This window comes from Rousettus aegyptiacus, unplaced genomic scaffold, assembly GCF_014176215.1.
Source record: "Rousettus aegyptiacus isolate mRouAeg1 unplaced genomic scaffold, mRouAeg1.p scaffold_m13_p_10, whole genome shotgun sequence".
NCBI lineage: Eukaryota > Metazoa > Chordata > Mammalia > Chiroptera > Pteropodidae > Rousettus > Rousettus aegyptiacus.
The window spans coordinates 91,119,251-91,122,176 of NW_023416285.1; the positions used below are offsets into that span (position 1 = coordinate 91,119,251).

At 41.3% G+C, this 2,926-nt stretch overlaps 1 pseudogene; it reads left to right on the forward strand.

Annotated features, from left to right (window-relative positions):
* LOC118609076 lies at positions 1-120 on the forward strand (annotated as a pseudogene).
* The last annotated feature ends 2,806 nt before the right edge of the window (positions 121-2,926 follow it).

The following is a 2,926-nucleotide window of genomic DNA, read 5'->3' on the forward strand; positions in this document are numbered from 1 at the left end:
GCCTAAGGCCATGCCACCCTGAATAAGCCTGATCCCGTCTGATCTTGGAAGCTAAGCAGGGTCGGGCCTGGTTTAGTACTTGGATGGGAGACCAAGTAGGAAGATTAGGTGCTGCAGGCATAAATACTAAAAAAATAATAAGGGATTGTAAGCTGACAAGGTCCTTGCAATCTGTGAGGTTAACAAAGGGTTGCCTTGCCTAAAAAAAAAAAAAGGAATGAGTCTGGAGTTTTCTCCTTTCCAGATTATATTCATACGTGTGTACTTTTGCCATCCCAGAAAGTTCTGTGTCACAGCACCTTGACCTTGGGCTGTAAGTGCTTAAAAGCCTGGGTCAGACCCTGACTTTGCAAATGACCTTTGCTTTCTCTAATACAGTTTACTGGCGGTTCCCCAAAGTTTCATTCTATTGGAAAATCTTATTACTGTAATAGTATCTCGAATAGACAAAGACAGAAGTAGTGATAACAAGATGGAAAGAGTATTGAATTGGAATTTGCATCCTGGTTTTGCCTACGACCATCTGAGAAGAGCCATTCAACTTTTCTGACCCTCAGGTTTTCGTCTTAGAATGCAGCTAATAATGTCTACCTAAACGGGTCATTGAGAGGACTAAACGAAAAAATACACATAAAATATGTAAGGGTGCCTAGCTCAGCGCGGACACCTCAAGAGAATTAGTTGAATCTGAATGGCACTTTTCTTGTAAAGATTTTTATTGTCACAGCACTCTATGTGAAGGTGTGATGAGTACTGGCTCATTTTACAGACGAGGAAGCGAGGCAGAGGCAACATTTAGTGACTTGCCCACCAAGGCCCGGAAATGAATTCAGGTCACTTGACTTCTGGATTGGATATAACTTTTGGGTTGAGAAAGTCAGGGCGAGAGAGTCTGATCATCTGGAAAGTAGGACTTGCAAGTGATCTTTTGGAGGCTGGCACATTTACACCTTGTGCCTCTGCGTTCTTAAAGGAATGGAAAGAAACAATCAAATAAAAATGACTGAAATGACTGAAAGTGATTGGAATTCAATAATGAATCATGTTCAGGAATGACACTTGTGATCAGCAGGGGGCAACCTCTTTATTTGGGGTGACTCAATATTTCTGGAGCATCCTTTAATTCTACACACCTCTATGATGCTATTGCATCATGTGAGATGCAGGGGAATTCAGGTCAACTGTCTTGTCCAACAAGTATGATGCACATGTTCTTGGATGTTTTTATTGCAGCCACATCTATCAATTCTCTGGGAACGCCTAGGAAATTTACTCATCAGCCTATGTCTCTAAAATGCCTATTAAAACTCTTGAAAGTCAGCAAAGCAGAAGAAGCACTTTGTAAGTTGTGCTGTATTTGAACTAGTTTGACTATTAGTAATTTCCCCATCTGTCTTCCTTTTTCTGTTAGGCGAAGAAAATAATATAATATGATACTCTATTGTTCTTTTTCGAAGAGTTGCTCTTCACTTGTTAAAACTGTTAGAAAACATAGGGGTTGACCTTTTCCGATCTCATAGCAGTTTTCGCCATTTTCAAATAACCTATACGTATTGGAACACATTCTGAAATACAGCTCTCTCTTCTGGAGGGAGGGGGAAGTATGTAATAGAATGAGAAAATCAATGAGTATCTATGGTTGTGCTTTGTTTAAAAGCCTATTTGTGCCTTCATTTGAAACCTAGCTCTTCATGAGTAAATACTTTACTAAAAAACAAAAGCCACTTAAATGCTTTTACTAATCATTATATTAGTAAAATTCTTTCTGTAGCTGTAAGAATAATGATGATTTGATAACTGAATGTTTTTAAAGTGACCATCATGTGTGATTTGAGTCGAGGGATAATCGGGGCAGTGGCACTTACCAACTTTTTATTCTAAGATCTTGACTCTTTGATGACTAGGAAATGAACACAGGCAGGACCCCTGGGAGACCCTTTTCCTCAGCTTCACTTGCCCCACTGTACGAAAGCACAGGCCTCACAAAGATAACCACACACAAGCTCACCTTCTGTTTATGCACGTAAATCATGCCTTATACATCCAGTGATTCCCAAGTGATCTGGGGTTCAGTTTTGCAAGAGAAATGTCCATGACTTCAAATGCTTGTCCTGGTCCAACCTCTGCTCCTGCTGCGCATAACGTCGTCTCCCTGGGATGTTGGCATGGTGACGGCGCCAAAACGCCTCCACCCCATCTCCGTCCGCGTTGGGAAGCTTACGCGCTTTCGTGGGCGCCTCTCCCACTTCGGTCTTCTGTCAGAATAGTGACACGCATGCAGAAACTTTGCTGTTCCCGAGGAGTAGGTCAAGGGAGAAACTGTTCTTGAGCAACACACACAGCAGACAAAACGGTTTTGCTGATTATGACAGTGCCTGAATAAGCTCACGCCTGCGCGCGTTTTGTGCAACGTTCACAGCCACGGGATGGGGGAAGAAACTGCGGCGCCCGGCGCCCATTCCTAAGCACGCCGACAAAGAGGCCTCCTAAATTAAAATAAAATACAGTATTAAAAGTGAGAAAGAAATACGACATCTTGAAAATTTGCGAGTGGCACTGCCAGACAGGGCACGTGAAAAATTCAGACCTCACCGAAGGGTCTTACTGATTTTGTCCATCAGCAAAAACCTTGCCTTGAATTTGTCATTATTTTGGAATACTGGGGTAACCCAAGTCTGAGGGTTTTTTCCCCTCCTACATGCTGACTTTAAGCATATGATCTTATCTAGTAGTGACAGTTTAAGAAGAAAATAAATGTTTTAAAGAATATTAAGAATATTAAGTTGCAATGTATAGCAACTTAAATATCTTCGGATGGGGAGCTGGTATAGAAAATGATAGAATTATCGAAATAAGGTAATTGTATGCAACAATGAAAAAACTGAGACAGATTTATCTATCCTAATGTGGAAAGATCACTGGGATG